Source organism: Melanerpes formicivorus, unplaced genomic scaffold (genome assembly GCF_026170545.1).
Source record: "Melanerpes formicivorus ecotype bairdi unplaced genomic scaffold, bMelFor1.0.p_v2 SCAF_1, whole genome shotgun sequence".
In the NCBI taxonomy this organism is placed as follows: Eukaryota; Metazoa; Chordata; class Aves; order Piciformes; family Picidae; genus Melanerpes; species Melanerpes formicivorus.
The window spans coordinates 59,110,958-59,135,445 of NW_027142353.1; the positions used below are offsets into that span (position 1 = coordinate 59,110,958).

General features: G+C 44.0%; 1 protein-coding gene across 1 annotated transcript in view; it reads left to right on the forward strand.

Moving 5' to 3' along the window:
- The window catches only part of GUCY1A2 (guanylate cyclase 1 soluble subunit alpha 2), a 194,957-nt gene that overhangs the window by 93,892 nt on the left and 76,577 nt on the right, over positions 1-24,488 (forward strand).

A 24,488-nucleotide genomic window follows, 5' to 3' on the forward strand; every position in this document is an offset into this window, starting at 1 on the left:
GTGAATGGACGCAGGTTACTCTCAAAAGACGCAAAGTTAAACCTCCTTGCCTCCCCTCACCTTCCCCACTGCTCTTAGAAAACAGATATGGAGCACTGGAAATTGAGGGTGAGGTGGTCCTGATGCCGGAGGACACACCATCTGGGGTTCTCCCTAAAGCTAAGCAGCCTAAGATTAAACAGCCTAAGGCAAAGCAGCCTAAGGTCAAACAGTCTTCTGCTGGCATCAGGACCTGTTCCCTCAATAAAAAGAGGAGGGTAGTTGTTATTGGTGATTCCCTTCTGAGGGGAATGGAGGGCCCTATATGTCGGCCTGACCCATCTCATAGGGAACTCTGTTGTCTGCCAGGAGCCCAAGTTAATGATGTTACCAGTAGGCTGCCTAAACTGGTACAGCCCTCTGACTACTACCCCTTACTAGTTATGCAGTTAGGGAATGATGATGTTGCAACCAGAACTCCCAGGGCTATCAAAGATGACTTCAGGGCCCTGGGAGACCTGGTTGAGGGGTCAGGGGCACAAATAATTTTTTCATCAATACCCTTAACTGCAGGAGGGAATACAGTAAGGAACAGGTCAGCAGCTATAGTTAACAAGTGGCTTAGAGGCTGGTGCAGTCAAAAGAATTTTGGGTTTTTTGATATTGGGAAACTTTCCACTGCACCAGGCCAGCTGGCAATAGATAGAGTACATCTGTCCCAGAGAAGGGGAAAGATCACTGTATATGAGAACGGACTGTCCCCCAAAGATAAAAAAATCCTGGGTAGGGAATTGGCGGGTCTCATAGACAGGGCTTTAAACTAGTTTCGAAGGGGGAAGGGGCTGAAGAGAGTCCTCTCAGACAAGAGTCTGGGGGCGACAAGCTAGAGTTGGAGGTGAAACCAGCAGCCCAGCTGAAGTGCATGTACACTAATGCACGAAGCATGGGTAACAAACAGGAGGAGCTGGAAGCCTTGATGCAGCAGGAAAATTATGATATAGTTGCCATCACAGAGACGTGGTGGGACGACTCACACGACTGGAGCGCTGCAATTGACGGTTACAAGCTCTTCAGGAGAGACAGGCGAGGAAGAAGGGGTGGAGGGGTGGCCCTGTACATCAGAAAGACACTAGATGCCATTGAGATGGAGATTAGGGATGATCGGGTTGAATGCTTGTGGATAAGAATTAGAGGGAAGACCAGCAGGGCAGACACCCTGGTTGGAGTCTGTTATAGACCACCCAACCAGGAGGAAGATGTTGACAAAGCATTCTATAGGCAGCTTAGGGCTGTCTCAAGATCTCCGGACCTTGTTCTCATGGGTGACTTCAACCTGCCTGACATCTGCTGGGAACTCAACACGGCAGAGAGGAGACAGTCTAGAAGGTTTTTAGAATGCATGGAGGACAGCTTCTTATCCCAGGTGCTGCGAGAGCCTACCAGGGGCAAGGCTATGCTTGACCTCCTCTTCACCAACAGGGAAGGACTGGTGGGCGATGTGGTGGTTGGAGGGTGTTTGGGGTCCAGTGACCACGAGATAATTGAATTCTCGGTTTTTGGTCAAGCCAAGAGGGGCGGCAAGAAGACCTCCACTCTGGACTTCCGGAGGGCAGACTTTGGGTTACTCAAGGAACTAATTCAGAGGGTTCCTTGGGATAAAGCCCTTAAAAACAAAGGGGTCCAGGAGAGCTGGACCTACTTCAATGAAGAATTGTTGAAGGCTCAGGGACAGGCTGTGCCAATGTGCCAGAAGATGAGCCGCCGGGGCAGACGGCCAGCCTGGATGGTTCATGAACTTTTAATGGAACTGAGGGAAAAAAAGAGGGTGTATCACCTTTGGAAGCGAGGGGAGGCAACCCACAGAATGTTTAAGGATGTTGCTAGGTCTTGTAGGAAGAGAATTAGGGAGGCAAAAGCACACTTGGAACTTAAACTGGCCTCTACTGTGAAGGACAACAAAAAGTCCTTCTATAAATACATTAATAGTAAGAGGAAGGGGAAGGAAAACCTCCACTCCTTGGTGGATACGGAGGGGAACATTGTAACCAAGGATAAGGAAAAGGCAGAGATACTTAACACCTTCTTTGCCTCAATTTTTACTAGAAGGGCAGAACGTCTTCCTGACAGCTGGTCTGCAGAGCTAGCAGAAGGAGCCAGGGAGCTGCACAGTTTCCCTATGTTCCATGAGGCGGTAGTTGGAACTCTCCTTAGCAGCTTGGATCCCCACAAGTCCATGGGACCAGATGGGATTCATCCTAGGGTGCTGAGAGAGCTGGCAGATGAGCTGGCCAAGCCACTCTCCATAATTTTCCAGCAGTCCTGGCTCACTGGCGAGGTCCCAGAGGACTGGAAGCTGGCCAATGTGGTGCCCATCCATAAGAAGGGCCGGTTGGATGAGCCAGGGAATTACAGGCCTGTCAGCCTGACCTCAGTGCCAGGCAAGATCATGGAACAGGTCATCCTGAGTTCAATAACACAACACTTACAGGATGGCCAAGGGATCAGGCCTAGCCAGCATGGATTTAGGAAGGGCAGGTCCTGCCTGACCAACCTGATCTCCTTCTATGATCAGGTGACCCGCCTGGTGGATGTGGGGAGGCCTGTTGATGTAGTCTACCTGGACCTCAGCAAGGCCTTTGACACCGTCCCCCATAGCAAACTGCTGGCCAAGCTGTCAGCCCATGGCTTGGACGGGAGCACACTGCGATGGGTTAGGAACTGGCTGGAGGGCCGAGCCCAGAGAGTGGTGGTGAATGGTGCCACATCCAGCTGGCAACCAGTCACTAGTGGTGTGCCCCAAGGATCAGTGCTGGGCCCTGTGCTCTTTAACATCTTTATTGATGATCTGGATGAGGGCATTGAGTCCATCATCAGTAAATTTGCTGACGACACCAAGCTGGGGGCAAGAGTTGATCTGCTGGAGGGTAGAGAGGCTCTGCAGAGAGACCTGGACAGGCTGGACAGATGGGCAGAATCCAACGGCATGAGATTTAACACATCCAAATGCCGGGTTCTGCACATTGGCCACAACAACCCCATGCAGTGCTACAGGCTGGGGTCAGAGTGGCTAGAGAGCAGCCAGGCAGAGAGGGATCTGGGGGTGCTGGTTGATGGTAGGCTTAACATGAGCCTGCAGTGTGCCCAGGCAGCCAAGAGGGCCAATGGCATCCTGGCCTGCATCAAGAACAGTGTGGCCAGCAGGAGCAGGGAGGTCATTCTGCCGCTGTACACTGCACTGGTTAGGCCACACCTCGAGTACTGTGTCCAGTTCTGGGCCCCTCAGTTTAGGAAGGATGTTGACTTGCTGGAACGAGTCCAGAGAAGAGCAACAAAGTTGGTGAGGGGTTTGGAACACAAGCCCTATGAGGAGAGGCTGAGGGAGCTGGGGCTGCTTAGCCTGGAGAAGAGGAGACTTAGGGGTGACCTTATCACTCTCTACAACTACCTGAAGGGAGGTTGTAGACAGGCTGATGATGGTCTCTTCTCCCAGGCACCCAGTACCAGAACAAGAGGACACAGTCTCAGGCTGCGCCAGGGGAGGTTCAGGTTGGATGTTAGGAAGAAGTTCTATACAGAAAGAGTGATTGCGCTATGGAATGGGTTGCCCGGGGAGGTGGTGGAGTCGCCGTCATTGAAGGTGTTCAGAAGGAGACTTGACGGGGTGCTTGGTGCCATGGGTTAGCTGTTTGGGTGGGTTGGATTGGTTGATGGGTTGGACACGATGATCTTGAAGGTCTCTTCCAACCTGGTTTGGTTTATTCTAATAAAGGTTTATTCAAATTACAGACCTTCCCTATCAAAATGGCAAAGTAATGTTTTTATTTCATGTGGGAAAAAAAAATCTGATATACACTGAAAATCAAATACTTTGATTCTAAGCTGTCATCATGGTTCTCCCCATGGGAGTACTTGGCGGCATGGTTTAGTTGATTAGGTGGTGTTTGATGATAGGTTGGACGTGATGATCTTGAAGGTCTCTTCCAACCTGGTCTATTCTATTCTATTCTATTCTATTCTATTCTATTCTATTCTATTCTATTCTGTTCTGTTCTGTTCTGTTCTGTTCTGTTCTGTTCTGTTCTACATGACTTCTGTGTTAGAGCCTGCTTTCTTTTAGGTGACACACGAGCCACTGTATCCTAAGGATGATGAAGTGAACAGTGATGACCTCTAGCACAGCTTGAAGCTTCTGGAAGGCACACAAATGCTTTCTGTTTTAGCCAACACTCAAATGATTTAAGGTTTAGGCACTTAATGCTTTCTCTGATAGAATTCTAATTTTCCACAAAAAGCAGAGCATTAATTAAAAAGATTGTTGGAATAGAATAGAATAGAATAGAATAGAATAGAATAGAATAGAATAGAATAGAATAGAATAGACCAGACTAGATTGGAAGAGACCTTCAAGATCATCATATCCAACCTATCAACCAATCCAACCCACCTAATTAACTAAACCATCAAGTCTCCTCCTGAACACCTCCAATGTTGGTGACTCCACCACCTCCCTGGGCAGCCCATTCCAATGGGCAATCACTCTCTCTGTATAGAACTTCTCCCTAACATCCAGCCTAAATGTCCCCTGGTGCAGCCTGAGACTGTGTCCTCTTGTTCTGGTGCTGGCTGCCTGGGAGAAAAGACCAACCTCTGCCTGTCTACAACCTCTCTTCAGGTAGTTGTAGAGAGCAATTAACCTTTTACTGAAAAACAGGAAGAGGACATCAAATGTCCTCTCCTGATGTTATGGAATTCAAAGCCAGGGACGGGGAGGAAGAACTGCCCATTGTAAGTGCAGATCAGGTTCGTGATCACCTGAAGAACCTGAAAGTGTTCAAGTCCATGGGACCCGACGGGTTACACCCACGGGTGCTGAGAGAACTGGCAGATGAGGTTGCTAAACCCCTCTCTATTATATTTCAAAAGTCATGGCAGTCTGGGGAAGTCCCCACAGACTGGAAAAGGGGAAACATTGCCCCCATCTTCAAAAAGGGCAAGAAGGAGGAACCAGGGAACTACAGGCCAGTCAGTCTCACCTCTGTGCCTGGAAAGATCATGGAGCAGATCCTCCTGGAGTCACTACTCGCTCAAAAGAATAGTGAAGAGGTGATTGGGAACAGTCAGCATGGCTTTGCCAAGGGCAAATCCTGCCTGACCAACCTGGTGGCCTTCTATGAGCAGGTGACAAAATTAATAGATGAGGGGCGAGCAACTGATGTCGTTTACCTGGACCTGAGCAAAGCCTTCGACACTGTCCCGCACCACATCCTGGTCTCCAAACTGGTGACACATGGGTTTGATGGGTGGACCACTAGATGGATAAGGAACTGGCTTGATGGCCGCACCCAAAGAGTGGCTGTCAATGGCTCCATGTCCCAGTGGAGGCCAGTGACAAGTGGAGTCCCTCAGGGATCAGTCCTGGGACCTGTCTTATTCAACATCTTTGTGGGTGACATGGACAGTGGCATTGAGTGCACCCTCAGCAAGTTTGCTGATGACACCAAACTGTGTGGTGCAGCAGCCATGCTGGAGGGAAGGGAGGCCATCCAGAGGGACCTTGACAGGCTGGAGAGGTGGGCACAAGCCAACCTCATGAAGTTCAACAAGAGCAAGTGCAGGGTCCTGCATCTGGGTCGAGGCAATGCCAGGCACAAATCCAAGCTGGGCAGTGACTGGCTGGAAAGTAGCCCTGAAGAGAGAGACTTGGGGGTGCTGGTGGACAAAAAGCTCAACATGAGCTCTCAGTGTGCACTTGCAGCCCGCAAAGCCAATCAGATCCTGGGCTGCATCAGGAGAAGTGTGGCTAGCAGGTCGAGGGAGGTGATCCTCCCCCTCTACTCAGCCCTGGTGAGACCCCACCTGGAGTACTGTGTCCAGTTCTGGAGCCCCTATTACAAGATGGATGTGGAGGTGCTGGAACGTGTCCAGAGAAGGGCCACAAGGATGATCAGAGGGCTGGAGCACCTCTCCTATGAGGACAGACTGAAGGAGTTGGGGCTGTTCAGTCTGGAGAAGAGAAGGCTCCAAGGTGACCTAATTGTGGCCTTCCAGTATCTGAAGGGGGCCTACAGGAAGGCTGGGGAAGGACTTCTCAGGATGTCAGGTAGTGATAGGACTAGGGGGAATGGAATGAAGCTGGAGGTGGGGAGATTCAGGCTAGATGTGAGGAGGAGGTTCTTCACCATGAGAGTGGTGAAACCCTGGAATGGGTTGTCCAGGGAGGTGGTCGAGGCCCCGTCCCTGGGGGTGTTTAAGAGCAGGCTGGCTGAGGCTCTGTCCAGCCTGATCTAGTGTGGGGTGTCCCTGCCCATGGCAGGGGGGTTGGAACTAGATGATCCTTGTGGTCCCTTCCAACCCTGAATGAAACTATGAAATGTCCATTCATGGTAAATAGAATGAGTGGGGGCATGGCACTGGAGTACCATGCTCCTTTACTGCTCTGAAGTAAATATCACATGTGTTGATGCTGTTAGAGACTTCATGATCTTCACTTCTCTTCAGTGGATTTGGTGTCCAGTGTGTATTTCTGAGCAAAAAGAGAGGAGTTAGAACTTAATAAATGCAGTTAAGATACTGTTTATGTAATTATCCTTTGAAATATATTGAGAATATATTTTGTATGTGAAATAACTTTTATTTTTAATAGGAAAGGCAAACCAATATTTTTTGTTATCACTGAATGCACCAAAGCAAAAAAAATGTAGTTGTAAAATTATATAGTGACATAATTTTCTGTCAAAGGCTTGCAGACTAAATCACCAGCTTTCAAATGTTTCAAATAGTGCTTATTGATAGGATGTAGAGAAAAGCTCTTCACAGACAGAGTGCTGTCTCTTTAGAATCATAGAATCAACAAGGTTGGAAAAGTCCTCAAGGATCATAAAATCCAACCTGTCTCCTCAGGACCTCATGACTACTAGACCATGACACCAAGTGCCACATCCAATCCCCTCTTGAACACTTCCAGGGATGGTGACTCAACCACCACCCTGGGTAGCGCATTCCAATGGCTAACAACTCTCTCTGTGAAGAGCTTTCTCCTCACCTCGAGCCTAAACTTCACCTGGTGCATCTTGAGACTGTGTCCTCTTGTTCTGTTGGTGGTTGCCTGGGAGAAGAGACCAACCCCCACCTGGCTACAACCTCCCTTCAGGTAGTTGTAGAGAGCAATAAGGTCTCCCCTGAGCCTCCTCTTCTCCAGGCTAAGCAACCCCAGCTTTCCCTTTAACTAGCGTGTGAAGTAGAAGCAGCACTTCCTGTGGCTGATTTCTTGGCTGTGCATGGCTGAATGGCTGCATATGCTGGCTGGGCAACATTAAATCAAGGAAAGCAGACCCAGCCCTGCTCCTCTAAGTGTCAGTTTCCTTGTCCTCTCTTGACAGTGTATCATTTATCCTTGAAGACATTTACAGATTTTCCCCTAACACTAAACTTCAGTTTTTGTGAAGTGCTGAGTCCCATTTTCCATGTCTAAGCAGGAGGTCCTAAATGTTTTCAGCAATGGTGTTTAGGAAGAGACTGGATGGGGCGCTTGGTGCCATGGTTTAGTTGCTTAGATAGTGTTGGATGATAGGTTGGACTTGATGATCTCAAAGGTCTTTTCCAACCTGGTCTGGTCTGCTCTGGTCTGGTCTGGTCTGGTCTATTCTATTCTATTCTATTCTATTCTATTCTATTCTATTCTATTCTATTCTATTTCTAATAAGCTGTTGTCAGGTGCCATTCTTTCATTGCTATATGTATTTATTGTAAAACTTCTGACTGAATTGTATTGAGTATTCACTGAATGTGGCAATACAATTCCACACAATGATTTCACAGTTAGAATACACAGCTTTGTGAACTGATATTTGTACAAGATCATATGTATGTTCTTAAGCTTACTATCAGTGCCATAATGACTAAGGAATACTGCAGTGACAGAATTAATGAGCTTCAGACTGTTCTGAGGTTTTCCAGACTTTATGTTCACAGATTAAAAGCCAAGTCCAAGTCCACAGCCACTATTTTTGTCTTCCGTCACTTCTGTTGTTTTAGCCTTGTGTGTTTTGTGCAGCTTAGAGAAGGTTTCAAAGACTTTTTGAGTCAGTTTAGGCATCTGCAGAATGAAAATTATTATGAAATGCCATTAAAATCTGTCAATTATACTGCTGCTCTTGTAACAGCAATATAATATGCATAAAATACCATAATATACATTCTTTTAAGAAGAATAGGCGTGGTTTTTAGATATTACCCATGTGATTGAGGTGAATAGAATAGAATAGAATTAACCAGGTTGGAAAAGACCTTAAAGATCATGAAGTCCAACCTATCACCCAACACCATCTTATCAACTGAACCATGGCACCAAGGGCCCCATCCAGTCTCCTCTTAAACACCTCCAGTGATGGTGACTCCACCACTTCCCTGGGCAGCACATTCCAACAGTCAATCACTCTTTCTGTGAAGAACTTCTTCCTAACATCCAGCCTAAACCTCGCTTCTTCCTGTAAAAGTCTGTGGGCTTTGAATGTGAATAGAAGAAAAAGGGTCACAGGAAAAAGCATCCCATTACTCTTTCTGTATTTGGTGCCACTGAGTCTGGTAGAGCTGCCCTTCAGCATGCTACTTTGTTCAGGTCTCACTCTCTGGCTGTGCATGGACTTGCTGGCATATAAGTGCATCTCACTCCGGTATGAAGCAAGGGCAAAACTGGGACACCTATCTGGTTTGGGGAACTCAGACGTATTCTTGGGTTAAGTTGAAACAAAACAAAACAAAACAAAACAACAACAACCAAAAACCAAAGCAAGCAACCAACCAAAAACCAACACAAAAGATTCCTTGAATTTTCCCTGCAGACCTGGTGTATCATCACCAAAGAGCTCCAGGGTATTTAAGACTTTCCAGAACTTTAAGCATGTATTTTTCTGCAGCCTCATGGAGGTTTTACGCTTTTTATCTTTAGGGAGATGTGAAAATTAAGCAAACAGACATGCAGACTCTGGAAGAGTTATTCTTTACTTTATAAGGATAAGGGCCTGCACAAAGCACTAAAACATCTATGCATATTCTCTTGCTTTAGGCAATTCATCACCCAAGAACCCTCTAGAGTCTAGGGCTTTTGTATATAGTTTCTTCTTCTGGAATACTAAGCTTGTATATATTTCCTTCTCTTTTGTCTTGTCCCTTCCAATCTTCTCTTATCTGAAAAGCACACATTTGTTTATAAATGTTCTGTTTCATTTCCCTCAAGATGCTTGGAAGCCTTAGAGTCCATGAGCAACTCGCAAGTCCTGGGAGTGCTTCCCAAGCCCTTGGTTTGTGAGTGAACCTTGGCCATCCTTACTTATATTTGGACAGGACTGAGAGGGGTGCTTCTTTTGGGGCATTTCCTCCATATTGAGGAGGAAGCCCAGACTTACTGACTGGACAGGGACCTTAGACCTGTTTCAGCATACAGGTCTCCCTGATACTGTGTTTTTTTAAACCCACTATTCATACTTAAATCCTTTATTTTCTTGTGTCAAGTTTTTCTGCCTTCTAGATTTTGTCCCCCTGAAGGACTGCAGAAAGTTTATTTCACTTTACATTAGTGTAGCCTATTTCTAGTGTAGCCACAATACAGTCCAGTATTGTGTCAGATCTACAGGGTACATGGCACAACTGTGACAACATATGTCTGGCCCTTTGCATACCTGAGCCAGACAAAATGCAGCATTTTCATTCATGCAAATGACATTCATAGCTGTACCATAATTTCTTACATTATTTAAACAAATATGGAATGGAATGGAATGGAATGGAATGGAATGGAATGGAATGGAATGGAATGGAATGGAATAGAATAGAATAGAATTAGAGTTAACCAGGTTGGAAAAGACCTTTGAGATCATCAAGTCCAACCTATCACCCAACACCATCTAATCAATATGGAGAATACTGGTAATTTAGGTGGAACTACCATGAATTTCAAGTCAGATAAATTAAAGCTTATGTAACTTTGAGGAAGATGATGTTGTTCAACAGTAGTTTTAATACTGGAGTATATATCTGGTGAAGGACAGCCACATTAAACTGAAATACATGTTGTAAGTTATGCATGATTATTTAAATATTGTCTTTTTTAAACAGTTCCTTACTTTGATATTGCATCTACCTCACACAAAGCAGAGTGCCAGCTAGGACACTGGTGGCAGTTTTTGCCATTTGATGTGATTTTTGCAGTTTCCTACTTACCCACAAAGAAACAATTTCTTCACTGTGACTTATATTCCATGACTCTTGTGTGCAAACCCTATACTGATACCATGTAAACTGTAAGTCATCTAGCATGTTCCTGTTTTAACTTGTGAGAGAAACACTTTCAAAATGCTAGATAATAATTCTACACAAGTACTATTTATGCTTTTGTAAAGAAAGCACTCTGGGTTCAAATGTAGATGAGTTTCTCCATATTTTGGATACTGACAAATTTGTACTTGAAACTGCTGAGTAGGTGTTGTAGAAGGAGTTCAAATACAGCTCTTCCTGCAAAATGCTCCTGAACTTGCCAGCATGTAGTATCATTAAACTTACCAAAAAATTAATATACCCTAGGCCTGGTAAGAGCAATTCCTTCATAATTAGGCACTCAGAAAAGGGTTTTCTTCATAAACCAAACTTTACCAAATGAGCAAATTTCTGAACTTCATAGCTGGACACTTGGAGTCCATTCCTGCTCACAGGGGAGGAGTTTTTCATATGCTAACCCTGTTTCCAAAATTACAATGCAGTGTTGTAAAGGTGTTGCTGAATTACCTTGAAAATTTGGTACAAGATTCCACTGCTTAGGAGTTTGATAAAGTTAATTTTGACAAGGTGGAAGCTGAAGAAGATTCTTGGGTCCATTTGAAGACAGTCTTATTCTAAGATCTTGAAAACATTTAGAACCTTTAAGGAACAGGAGGTTTTTAACAGTATTCAAGAGATTTTGGGTATCTATAAATAGCATTGTATCCAACATGTAGAATTAATTCCAGCAAAAAATCTCAGCCCTAAGTATTTTAAGCTGACAGGTGTTGTTAAGCTTCACAATGTTGCCCAATTCAACTGTGTTTCAAAGCATTTCTGCCAAATCTGTGAAGTGGAAATACCTATGGAATACTTCAAATTGCAGACAGAACCAGGCTTTAGTTTGTATTCACACATCAAGAAAGCAAGAAGGTTTTGATCAATTTAAGAAAGGTCAGTATTCACTCTTTGGTATGCAGACAGAAATGGAGGTGTAGAAGCTGTCTCGGGATTGAGTATGCTTATGCTTGGGCCATGCTTAAAGAAGGTTTTCTGAACTGTGCTTACACCAGTTTGTATTCACACATCAAGAAAACAAGAAGATTTTGATCAATTTAAGAAAGGTCAGTATTCACTCTTTGTTATGTAGGCAGAAATGTAGATCTAGAAGCTGCCTCAGGATCGAGTATACTTGGGCCATGCTTAAAGAAGGCTTTGCTGAACAGCTCTCTGAACCACCCTCAGAGAAAGCACACACATTTCACCTCTTTGTGGGATAACATGTCTAATTTCTCTCCAGCATCTTTCTTTGACATTTCTTTCGTTGGGATCTGTATTTTAGATTGAGTAATTTGCTCAAGCCTTACCATAAGCTGCTGAAAATACTTCATGTCTGCCCTCCCTCTGCTTAGTGATTAATAACATCCCCGATCTGTATGCCAAAATATCCTTGCCAAGATACAGGATTTTTTGAGCTGTTTTCTTGCTGTTGTGCTGACAAACAGTATCTTAGCACTAGCAGTCAATAAACTCATATAATTTTTTTCCTGTTTTGGGGTACTTTTTCTGAGCAGGAACATGCATTCTGTTGTGTACTTTCAAAAGCATGGAGTGAGTCATGTATGAGAAGATAAAAGCTCACTTGGAGTCGTCAGAGAGTTTAACAAACTAAGCTTTCCCATCACGGCTCACATAAACCATTTTGGCAATTCCACTTGGGTCCTTCTACAGTAAATGGGTGGAGGGAAAAAAAGAGGAAAAAAAAATCCAGAACAGGATGGAATACACCATGCCATGAAAGATCATTTTTATTTTAAGTGACTTTAGAATGAGTATAGATGAGTATTTTCATAGTATCATAGTATCAGTCAGGGTTGGAAGGGACCACAAGGATCATCTAGTTCCAACCCCCCTACCATGGGCAGGGACACCCCACACTAGATCAGGCTGGCCAGAGCCTCAGCCAGCCTGCTCTTAAACACCTCCAGGGACAGGGCCCCAACCACCTCCCTGGACAACCCATTCCAGGGTTTCACCACTCTCATGGTGAAGAACCTCCTCCTCACATCCAGCCTGAATCTCCCCACCTCCAGCTTCATTCCATTCCCCCTAGTCCTATCACTACCTGAGATCCTGAGAAGTCCCTCCCCAGCCTTCTTGTAGGCCCCCTTCAGATACTGGAAGGCCACAATTAGGTCACCTGGGAGCCTTCTCTTCTGCAGACTGAAAAGCCCCAACTCCTTCAGTCTGTCCTCATAGGAGAGGTGCTCCAGCCCTCTGCTCATCCTCGTGGCCCTTCTCTGGACACGTTCCAGCACGTCCAGTATTTTAAATTAAAGGCTTAATTTTTGTGTGACCAATGCTGTGTAATGTGAGTTTCATCCTCCATGACAGTGTCGTAAGGCTGACTGATTTGCTGAGATATATTTGGAGAATAATTTGGGTAGAAAGAAATAACAGACAATGTCAATGGCATCTTGATGTAGAATATGGATATCAAATAAATTATTCACTGTGGTGGGTGCTGACTTAAAATAAACCTATAATGGAGAGAATTTCCCTTTTCTTCAGTCTTTTTTCCATCCCAGCTGAACTAGAAGTCACAGAAAGGAATAGTAAACCCTAAGTCTGAAACACCACTTTGCTATATACCATGGCCTTTTCCTGATATTCTTGCTGTACAACCAAAGAAAACAGATGAAAGGAAAGCCCTTGGAGATAGGCTATTAACTTCAAAGGTTTCTTACAGAGTTATACTTGCAAGGATTTCATCTGAAGGCTGATTTTTGCTATATTCTTTTAGAAAGAAGATTTTCAGCTTTCATAAAAGAATTATATAGTGTTGACATGCTAGAGTTCAGTCTTGAAGCTGGAATGAAATATGGATGAACAGGATAATGAAGGTTTTTTGGAAGGCATAGGTCTTTGCTGTAGGACCTGAAAGCACCTCCCAGTTTCTAGTTCCAGTTCTATCCAGAATCCTGCTAGAAGGAAACTTAAGAATCCACCTCCTTATATATTTAAGTGCTTCCTTGGAAATGGAAGTGGTCTGCTAAATTCAGGCTGAGGAGTAGAGGAGTGGAACTTACTCCAAGAGAGAGACAAGGATGTACTCTGACTTTGTGCCTTAAGAAACTATTTTCACACCTTCAAACCAGCATTAATATACTAGAAGTCATTGATTTTGTTGTTAATGTAATCATAAGAATCCCTTAAACTTTGTATTCTCCAACAAATGCTGTTCTGAGCTGAGATTAATCTCTAAAATTGGAAAGGAAAATGACATACAGAATGTAGAAAGGCTTTTCACCAGTTCATCTGTCCATCTAGATCTCTGCTTTTCTGTTTGATTTCCCAGGACTTGCCCTTTCCTACTTCTAAAATTTACCTGCCTCTGTGACCTTCCATCTTCAGTCTGTCCTTCTGTCTCTTCACATGGTCTTGTTGATTCTTTGTCTTCCATAGTTCTGAATCACAAACTATACTATTTAAAACTTAGAATAGTCATCCAAACTATCTTCATAGTCAGTAAAATATGATTTTATAGGGTAAGCGTGAATTTTTTAGTGTGAGACTTGTCATTTCCTGAAGGAGATATGTAGCACAGGTCAGATGACTGCTGGAGTTCTGATTTCAGTTCATTATTTATAAAGAGAATTGAAACATAGAATGCTGTAGGTTGGAAGGGAGCTTTAAAGATCATCTAGTTCAAGCCCCTGCAGTGAGTAAGGAAATCTTTAAGTAGATCAGGTTGCTCAGAGCCTACTCCAACCTGACTTGAATAGAATAGAATAGAATAGAATAGAATAGAATAGAATAGACCAGACCAGGTTGGAAGAGACCTTCAAATCATCGCATCCAACCTATCATCCAACACCACCTAATCAACTAACCCATGGCACCAAGCACCCCATCAAGTCTCCTCCTGAACACCTCCAGTGATGGCGACTCCACCACCTCCCTGGGCAGTCCATTCCAATGGGCAATCACTCTCTCTGTGTAAAACTTCCTCCTGACCTCCAGTCTGAACCTCCCCTGGCGCAGCCTGAGACTGTGTCCTCTTGTTCTGGTGCTGGATGCCTGGGAGAAGAGACCAACCTCTCCCTGTCTACAACCCCACTTCATGTAGTTGTAGAGAGCAATAAGGTCACCCCTGAGTCTGCTCTTCTCCAGGCTAAGCAGCCCCAGCTCCCTCAGCCTCTCCTCATAGGGCTTGTGTTCCAAGCCCCTCACCAACTTCGTTGCCCTTCTCTTTGAATGTTTCTAGGGATGGGGCTTCTGACACCTCTCTGGGCAACCTGTTCCAGTATTTTCACAACCCTTATTGTAAATTTCCTGATGATCATGAGAGAATGACAAATAAAGGTTGACATCCTGGCAGATGCTAGTCTGCTAGGTGATCACCAAGGAAACTGTAGTGTTGCAGCTCCCATACAATGCAACTTGTGTCACTCAACTGATCTATAAAGTTATATGGAATGGAATGGAATGGAATGGAATGGAATGGAATAGACCAGGTTGGAAAAGACCTTTGAGATCAAGTCCTAATTGTGGCCTTCAAGTATCTGAAGGGGGCCTACAAGAAGGCTGGGGAGGGACTTCTCAGGATATCAGGTAGCAATAGGACTAGGGGGAATGGAATGAAGCTGGAGGTGGGGAGCTTCAGGCTGGATGTGAGGGGGAAGTTCTTCACCATGAGAGTGGTGAAACCCTGGAATGGGTTGTCCAGGGAGGTGGTTGAGGCCCCGTCCCTGGAGGTGTTTAAGAGCAGGCTGGCTGAGGCTCTGTCCAGCCTGATCTAGTGTGGGGTGTTCCTGCCCATGGCAGGGGGGTTGGAACTGGATGATCCTTGTGGTCCCTTCCAACCCTGAATGATACTATGAAGTCCAACCTATCATCCAACACCATCTAATCAACTAAACCATGGCACCAGGCGCCCCATCCAGTCTCCTCCTAAACACCTCCAGTGACGGTGACTTCACCACCTCCCTGGGCAGCCCATTCCAATAGCCAATCACTCTTTTTGTGGAGAACTTCTTCCTAACATCCAGCCTAAACCTCCCCCTGCGCAGCTTGAGACTGTGTCCTCACCACAGAAGATAACAAGATCACTTTTTCCTCTCCTCTCTCCTTCTCTCCTCAGGAATATGGGTCACAAATCAGAAAAAAAAAACACCAAATAAAACAGAGGAATAATAATAATAATAATAAACTAATTGCCATTTCTTTAGTATTGGCAGTTTAAATATTACATAGTGACATGCTCTGAAAGTGTGGATAATTTTCAGCTTTAATTTTTCCTGTGTAATTTGTGTAGCAGATTTTTCTTGGAATGAAAAGATACAGTATAACCTACTGCAGTATAACCTCAATTATCTGAATGTCAGGGGAGAGAGAAAACATTTGGATAATTGGAATTGCAGGTAATTATCAATATAGCTAATAGATATAATGGAGAACATGAAGTTTGGATTACAGTAGAAACTGCCATTAGCTAGTGCAGTATAATGGTCTGTGTTTGACATGGGTACTTGAAGAAGTACAAGAAGCCCCAGGAACTAGTTATGAAATGTCAGGTGCATATGGAAAACTTATTTCTAGCATTTTTATTTTGAGCTTTACACCTTAAAATAGAAGGATTATGTTCTTTATCACTGTGTTTGCTGAAACCTCTATTAAAATCTATTAAAATCTTCACTATCTGCACAACTGTTTGGTTGTTCTTTAAAAAACTTACAAAATTATTTTTATCTGAGTAAGTTCTTGTGGTCAGTAAGTCTCACAGGCTTAGTATCGTAGTATCATAGTATCATTCAGGGTTGGAAGGGACCACAAGGATCATCTAGTTCCAACACCCCTGCCATGGGCAGGGACACCCCACACTAGACCAGGCTGGCCAGAGCCTCAGCCAGCCTGGGCTTAAACACCTCCAGGGACGGGGCCTCGACCACCTCCCTGGATAACCCATTCCAGGGCTTCACCACTCTCATGGTGAAGAACCTCCTCCTCACATCCAGCCTGAATCTCCCCACCTCCAGCTTCATTCCATTCCCCCTAGTCCTATCACTACGTGAGATCCTGAGAAGTCCTTCCCCAGCCTTCCTGTAGGCCCCCTTCAGATACTGGAAGGCCACAATCAGGTCACCTTGGAACCTTCTCTTCTGCAGACTGAACAGCCCCAACTCCTTCAGTCTGTCCTCATAGGAGAGGTGCTCCAGCCCTCTGATCATCCTTGTGGCCCTTCTCTGGACACGCTCCAGCACCTCCACATCCCTCTTTCCTAATCCATGTGGAAGCTGATGTCATTTTTTCTTCCCTTCTTATGGTGCACCGCTATGAATAGCTCCCCTGTGTCTCCTTGAGACACTGGGGGCTGCACTTAGATCTCTCCAAAGCCATCCAGGATGGGCTCCTCACAGGGCACCTCTTGGTGGTTCCCCACTGAACCAGTTTACCAATCTTTTGTCTTGTACTGAGGGGCACAAAAGTGAATGCAGGATATAGCTGTAGTCCAACATAGAGAGTGATAGCTAGTATCACAGTATCACTAAGGTTTGAAGAGACCTCGAGGATCATCGAGTCCAACCTGTAAAGCTGCTTCCTCCTGTCTCTGTTCATACAGCCTGAGCTATCATTTGCCATCTTTTCTCCCAGTTTCTGCTGGCCTATGTGCTGCTTGCTGCCCATCAGAACCCTCAGGGTGTTTCCTGCAGGGCAGCTCCTGGGCAGGGCAGGCATTTGGCCCTAGTCTGTATCAGTTCCAGGGAAATTCCTTCCTGGGGTTTTGGGCTTTGCACCGGGACAGGGCATATCCTTGTTGAATTTTATGAGTTTCCTGCTGGCCAATTCATCCCACCTGTCCATGTTTGTATAATCATAAAATCATAGAATGCATTGTTTGGGTTGGAAGGGACCTCTCCATGCAGTGATCAGGGACATCTTCATTTAGATCAGGTTGGAAGCCCTCCCTCACAAGAAATTGACTGGTGACCCCCAGTTTGGTATCTGCTGCATGCTTGAGAGCATGAATAATATTATGAGGAAAATAATCACAGGTTTTGCCAGAAAAGCCAGATAGGGTTTTTTTTACATATTATACTTTTAAAAGGTGTGCCTGAATCAGTACACATTGCATGCACCTGGAACAATGTGTCTGTAGGAGAGAGGAGGAGGAGAAGGGAAACATATATCACAGTATCACAGTATCACCAAGGTTGGAAGAGACCTCAAAGATCATCAAGGCCAACCTGTCACCACAGACCTCATGACTAGACCATGGCACCAAGTGCCACATCCAATCCCCTCTTGAACACCTCCAGGGATGGTGACTCCACCACCTCCCTGGGCAGCACATTCCAATGACGAATTACTCTCTTAGTGAAGAACTTTCTCCTCACCTTGATCCTAAACTTCCCCTGGTGCAGCTTATAGTAGAGGCAGGTATTTTAAGATGGAGAATAATGCTCTTTTGTGAAGGAAAAAACACACACCCAAACCAGGAAAGTAGATTTCCTCAGTGAGAAAAGCTGAATGAGGAAGGTGAAGAATGTTAAACTCTGGTTAGCTAAACCATTACCTCTTTCCCTGCTGCTTATTTCTCCTTTTTTTCTCCCACTCTCAATCTCTTTAGGATAAAAAGATATCCTTACAGCTGCTGTTTGTTATTATTTCAACGTTATAAAATGAAATTGTATAGACTGTCTCCTAGCAGTAGAAGAGTTTCGGGCTATTGACAGATTACTCAGAAGTGATAAGAAACAGTTTAGTAATAAGATTCTCTTCAGCTAAATATAGCATATACATTTTATATATTGTGGCTGTAAACGGAGTGTGGAGTGCAGGGAAACTGTTTAATATTCCAAGCTTTCCTGCCAACTTAAAATTACAACGATTGTGAACACATACTTAAGCAGAAATAAGCCTTTCTGGAATGTATGAGATCACAGGCAAGATTTAATGTATGTGGAAAGTCAACTGAATGTGAAGAAAACACAGAATCACCAAGGTTGGAAGAGATCTCAAGAGGAGGATCCGGGGAGACCTTATTGCCATCTACAACTACCTGAAGGGTGGTTGTAGCCAGGAGGGTTTGGTCTCTTCTCCCAGGCAACCAGCATCAGAACAAGAGGACACAGTCTCAAGCTGCGCAGGGGAAATTTAGGCTCGAGGTGAGGAGAAAGTTCTTCACTGAGAGTTGTTAGCCATTGGAATGTGCTGCCCAGGGAGGTGGTGGAGTCCCCATCCCTGGATGTGTTCATCGAGGGGATTGGCTGTGGCCCTTGATGCCATGGTTTAGTCATGAGGTCTGTGGACAGGTTGGACTTGATGATCTTTGAAGTCTCTTCCAACCTTGGTGATTCTGTGATTCTGTGTGATTAAAATCTTTAAACTTGCTATGGCAAATTCCATTTGCAAAATGATGTTTCTCCCCATTACAGGAGTGTAACCCTGTGAAACGAAGTGTAACGCTTCAGTTCCTTCATTACTTCTAGAAGTTCATATACATAATGACTGGTGCATATTCATGAATTCTTGAGGAAGAGTACAGAAGCTGGAATGTTACTTCTGTACATCCCCTTTGCCCTTCTAAACTACCATTGAATCAACACCCTGTCTTTATATCCAGGGAACATCGTTCAGCTTCAAGTTCAGTTTCATAGTGAAGTAATAACATCACAAGACAAGGTTTAGTTAATGATAATTAAAAGAGACCTGTTGGAGCTGCCTAGGAGACAGTTCATTAATCTCTGTTCTGTGGATGCATTACAATTGAAAAAAATTGTATTCTGTCTGCTGGGCTACCAGATTAATGTGCAAGTCATATTCTGCCTAAAATCAATATGAATTAAGAATGAGTGTCTATAAGACAATTGCAATAGAGCCCAACTTCTATAACAGGCATATGGTATCTAAAAGAACAAACAGAAGGTGGTTAGGCCACACCTTGAGTAGGAAAGATGTTTAGGAAAGATGTTGACTTGCTGGAACATGTCCAGAGGAGGGCAACAAAGCTGGTGAGGGGTTGGGAGGACAAGCCCTGTGAGGAGAGGCTGAGGGAGCTGGAGTTGCTTAGCCTGGAGATGAGGAGGCTCAGGGGAGACCTTATTGATGTCTACAGCTACCTGAAGGGAGGTGTGGCCAGGTGGGGGCTGGTCTCTTCTTCCAGGCAACCAGCACCAGAACAAGGGGACACAGGCTCAAGCTGTGCCAGGGGAGGTTTAGGTTGGATGTTAGGAAAAAATTCTTCATAGAGAGAGTGATTGGCCATTGGAATGGGCTGCCCAGGGAGGTGGTAGAGTCACCATCACTGGAGGTGTTTAGGAGGAGACTTGATGGGGTGCTTGGTGCTATGGTTTAGTTAATTAGATGGTGTTGGGATGATGGGTTGGACACGATGATCTTGAAGGTCTCTTCCAACCTACTCTATTCTATCCTATCCTATCCTATCCTATCCTATCCTATCCTATCCTATCCTATCCTATCCTATCCTATCCTATTCTATTCTATTCTATTCTATTCTATTCTATTCTATTCTATTCTATTCTATTCTATTCTATTTCTATTCTAAAATGAATTCCCAACAGCAAAAGGTATTTTTGTTTGTTTCCTGCTGCAAGTCTTATGCATTGTCACTGCAGTATTCAGCAGTCTCAGGGTATCTACTAAGATGTGTCTTCTGAATTGTAGGGTACACACAACTACTTCAACTAATATGAGTCTTCATGTTTGATTTGGTGAGAGTTTGACTTTAAAATCTTATGGACATTTCCAGTGACTTTATATGGAGTTGTAGAAGGCTTTAGAAAACCTTTGTATAGAAGTGAAAATAGCCACAATGTTTCCTGGCTTCTTTGTTTGTTATGAATAAAAAAAAGCATCCTGCATTTTTCATGGATTGGTCTGATTTTGAAACCTAAGGTCAACCTCACTTCTCTGCTCTAAGTTTTCGATTCCCAATTAATGAAAGCTGGCTGCAGTCAGAGTAGACCTGTGAAAAGGGCTGAAGAGTAGGTAAGAGTAGGTCATGCTGTCAGTGATCAGCTAGGACTATTAAGACCAGTGAGAAGTTATTTTTTTTTTTTTAACTGATCAAAAATGTGATTAATCTGAAGATAAATTTGTTAATCATATGCAAAAATGGCTGAAATACGTGAAACAGAATATATTCTGTTGTTTTTTTTAAAGAATCAGGATAATGTATTCCAATCTTACAGCAAAATAGCTTTTCCTGCATATGTGTCTAGGAAAGATGTAAAAATCAAGTATATTAACTATAATAGCCTCATTACAAAGTCAAAACCCCAGAAGTAAGTTTGTCACATGGTAGAGATTTCATTACTGTATATCATCATGTTGAAGAGCAGCAACACGATGAGAGTGCTGCTATTTTTAGCCATCTTGACTAGTGTCTTCCTTTTCTCTTAATCCTCTTGGTATTACTTGAATATTTATGGAGTATGATGCTCTCTGGTGCCCACAGTGATTTCAGGATCTATCCAGCAGATAGAGTGAGATATAGGCAATGTTGTGTTTTTCTGCTCCAATTCTTACTCCTCAACTGAGACAAGAGAAATGCCCTTCCTGCTTATGTGTGACTGGCTGACTGACAGGCCCAGCCTGAAATTCTGAAGTGTTATGTATTACTGACATTGCAGTTTCTATTTTAGAATAGAATAGAATAGAATAGAATAGAATAGAATAGAATAGAATAGAATAGAATAGAATAGAATAAACCAGGTTGGAAGAGACCTTCAAGATCATCACGTCCAACGAGTCCAGAGAAGGGCAACAAAGTTAGTGAGGGGCTTGGAATACAAGCCCTATGAGGAGAGACTGAGGGAGCTGGGGCTGCTTAGCCTGGAGAGGAGGAGACTCAGGGGTGACCTTATTGCTCTCTACAACTACCTGAAGGGGGGCTGTAAACAGGCAGAGGTTGGTCTCTTCTCCCAGGCAGCCAGCACCAGAACAAGAGGACACAGTCTCAGGCTGCACCAGGGGGAGTTCAGGCTGGAGGTCAGGAGGAAGTTTTACACAGAGAGAGTGATTGCCCATTGGAATGGGCTGCCTGGGGAGGTGGTGGAGTCACCATCACTGGAGGTGTTCAGGAGGAGACTTGACAGGGTGCTTGGTTACATGGGTTAGTTGATTGGGTGTTTAGTGTCCTCATATGACCTCTTGAGGTTCAAGTGCAAAGTCTTGCACTTGGGTCAGGATAATCCCTATTATTAATAGAGACTAGGTGAATAGATTGAGAGCATTTCTGTGAGATGGACTTAGAGATATTGGTAGATGAAAAATTAGACATGAGCCAGCAATGTGTTTTTGCAGCCCAGAATGCCAACCATATTCCGGCCTACATAAAAAGAAATGTGACAAGCAGGTTGAGGGAGGTGATTCTGCCTCTCTGCTGTGGTGAGTCTCCATGTGGATTACTCTGTTCATCTTAGGAGTCCTCAGCACAAGAAAGACAGGGACCTGCTGGAGAGGGTCCAGAGGATGGCCACAAAAATCATCAGAAGGGTGGAACACATTTCCTATGAAGAAAGGCTGGGAAATGTGATTGTTAAGCCTGGAGACCATAAGCTTCCAGGAAGACCTTATTGTGGCCTTTCAGTATATAAAGAGGACTTATAAAAAAGATGGAGAAAGACATTTCACTGAGGCCTGTAGTTACACAGCAAGGCTTAGTACTTATAAAGTGAGAGCACACTTACACTGGATATAAAGAATACATTCCTTATGATTAAGGTGATGCCCAGAGAAGTTGTGGATGCCCCATTCCTGGAAGTGTTCAAGATTAGGCTGGATGAGGCTTTGAGTAACCTGACAGAGTGAAAGGTGTCCCTTCCCATGGCAGGGTGATTGGATTACGTGATCTTGAAAGTTCCCTTCCAACCCAAGACATTCCATGATCCTATGTCTCCATATGGGAGGACCAAATCAAAGTGCCATGAGCAACCCGAATGATAAGAACTCCTGAAGGCTTTAGGAAAAAGAAGCTGGGGGAAAAATACCACAGATATTTGGAAAATACACAAGTCTGATTTGGAAGAAGGAATGAACCAATGTTAAAGTTTGATGGAGATACACAGCATGTGAATTCCAGCTTAAATGCTTAGTTGGGTCACAAAATGGTAAATCATTAGGCAAGCTTAGCAGTACTCACAACATCCACTTCCAACTACCAAGTCAGTGTTAACAGTCCTAATAATTCCTCTGATTCTCCAGTATTGCTATCAGAGGAGATTTGCAGGGGCAAGCACAAGAATATCCTAAAAGGTTATTACTGTAACTTTTATTTTCAGAGTAAGATTAACATGAGGCATTAACATTTTTTTTTCTGGTAGTACACAGATATGTACAGTGCAACCTGATGATGCTACTCTTCTCCCAGGCAACCAGCACCAGAACAAGAGGACACAGTCTCAAGCTGCACCAGGGGAGGTTTAGGTTGGATGTTAGGAAGAAGTTCTATACACAGAGAGTGATTGTCCATTGGAATGGGTCGTCCAGGGAGGTGGTGGAGTCACCATCATTGGAGGTTTTCAGGAGGAGACTTGATGGGGTACTTGGTGCCATGGGTTAGTTGATTAGGTGGGTTGGATTGGTTGATGGATTGGACACGATGATCTTGAAGGTCTATTCCAACCTGGTCTATTCTATTCTATTCTATTCTATTCATTGAGTGGGTGCGATTTAGCTGTTAAACTTACACAGCTGGGAAAATTTGCAAAGGGGAAGAAGCCTGAACAGTTTGGGAACAGTGTATGGTCTCATATCTATCCTTTGCCACACCTGTGTAATGCAGCTGTCTTAAGTGCATATTTTGTATTTAATTATTAATTTGACACCATAGACACAGCTCTTTTTTGTAGTAACCCAGTTATTTCTAGTCACACTAATAATGTTCATCCACAGTTTTCAAGAATGGCTTTGTGGATTTCTGCTAGTACTTCTTTCTGACTTTTTTACCATCTCCTTATTAGCCATCCAGGGTGTATTTTTAACATCTGATAGGTTTTCTCATCATGCTTGTCTGTTTTCTTCCTGAGCTCCTACATTTTTCACCAGCCATGTCCATAGGTTTGTCTTTGGAAAGACGACTTCTGAATTGCAGGGCGTCTCTGCTTCTTGTGGATGGAGATTGTGAGATATGGCTAGGGTAAAATAGTCAGGCAGTCAGCAGTATTGATTGCTCCTACATGATTTTTCTGTATACAAGTGCTATTAGGAGCTTCTGAAAGTGACAAGGGAGCTCTAATGACTGTCTCAGTTCATGAGAAACCCTCAATTTCTTACATATAGATCATCCTGCACAATCAGCAGGAAAGGCTAAGGTGCCAAACTTGGCAATGGATTTGCAGCAGCTTCCACAGTTTTGATGGTGGGAAGTATTTGCTCAAACTGCTGTTCTAGATGCATACCTTTACAGATAATGCTTACTTTTTGAGATACTGTCTCCAATTCTGTTTATCAGGACTGGAAATTAATCTGAGAAGGTTCAGGTCTACTAATATTAGTAGAATCCCTGCACAGAGAAGACTGAAATGCTTATTCTTTGAATAACTTCATGCTTAGTGCCTTGGGGCCCTGATCAACAAGCAGCTGAATAAGAGCTAGCAGTGTGCCTGGATGGCCAAGAAGGCCAATGGCATCCTGGCTTGTATGTAGTGTGGCAAGTAGGACCAGGGATTGTCCCTTTGTGCTCTGCATTGGTGAGGCTATACCACAAATATTTTGTTCAGTTTTGGGCACCTCAATACAGATAAGACAATAAGGTGCTAGAACAGATCCAGAGAAGAGCAACTAAGCTATTGAAAGACCTATAGAACAAGTCTCTTGAAGAGCAACTGAGGGAACTGGGGCTGTTTAGTGTGAAGAAAAGGAGGCTGAGGGGAGGCCTTATTACTTTCTACAACTACCTAAAGTGAAGTTGTCAGAGGGTGGGTGTTGATCTCTTCTCCCAAGTAACTAATGATGGAACAAGAGGGAATTGTCTAGATTGGCACCAGAGGAGGTTTAGGCTGGACACTAGGAAAACATTTTCACTATAAGGGTTGTCAACCATTGGATTAGGCTGCCCAGGGAACGGCCCAGGGAATGACGATCCATGGGTGATCAAAAGCCATGAAGATGTGGTGCTTGGGGATATGGCTTAGTGGTGGATTTAGTAGAGTACGGTTAATGGTTGGGCTTGATGATCTTGAAAGTCTTTTCTAACCTAAGTGATTCTACAGTTCTATGCTTTCTTCTCACCC